Here is a 1,049-nt window from a genome sequence, read left to right on the forward strand (position 1 = left end):
TGGGCTACAGTCCACGGGGTCACAAAGAGTCGGACACAACTGAGCGATTTCACACACACACACACACACACACACACACACACACACACGCACACAGTCTATCTATTTACAGTGAGTATCTCCTGGAGAGGCTCCTGTGGTAAGAATTGTAGGTCATAAGGATGGAATATTATGGGCCTCCTTCGAGGAAGAGTGAAGGAAAATTGGGGACCAATGTTAGGACCAAAACAGATGAAGAAGATGGAGGACGATGCTGAGGGCTTGGGGCTGACTGCTCTTGCGGTGGAGTGGGGACTCACCCTGAGGTAGGAAAGGCCTGAGGTGCAGGGTACTGCTTTGGGGTTGTGCCCCAAGGATGCTGTAAGGTGGCATCAGTGGATAGTATTCTGTGTCCTTCAGCTTTGCCCTGGGGGACCATTTAAAAAGTTATGAAAGAGAGGAGGCTGCAATGAAATGGAAAGAATCAGGCCACCTTTTGGAAAAGTAATGAAAAGCGCCATTCATACTGGGGAGACTTTTTCCCACCTCGGTGAGGACTGTCGCATTGGAAGCAAGGCTGACTTGGGTACCTGGGTCCCAGCAGAAAGTGGTACTGTGAGAACAGAAGGAAATCTTCCATTACTTGTGAGCTGCCTTGGATGCTGCCTGTTCACTGGAAAGCCGCATTTTGACAGAGGACATTCAGAGATGTTCCTGTATCCTTAGGGGAACTCTGCTGGCCAGGACAACTTCAGAATCCCCATACAGAAGGGATAGGGGCCTGAGTGGAGAGTGGCAACTGGTGTGCTTTGTGAATGCACTGTTTGTGTTGAGCTGGTGTGTGTGTTTATATGGCATGCTTTTAGGGGCACTGCCGCTGTCCCTCATCCAATTGCAATAATGAAAATAAAACATGTTACGTGGAAATAAAAGAAAACAAGTACAAAACTCATACAAGTATTACTGGTAATTCAGTGTACAGGGCAGCTGTGTTCCAGTGAACCAATCATTTCAGGGTTTAATTCTCTCATTACTATTCCATAGGCCACCTTATAGCTGAGGATGAGGAG

Source organism: Ovis aries, chromosome 3 (assembly GCF_016772045.2).
Source record: "Ovis aries strain OAR_USU_Benz2616 breed Rambouillet chromosome 3, ARS-UI_Ramb_v3.0, whole genome shotgun sequence".
NCBI lineage: Eukaryota > Metazoa > Chordata > Mammalia > Artiodactyla > Bovidae > Ovis > Ovis aries.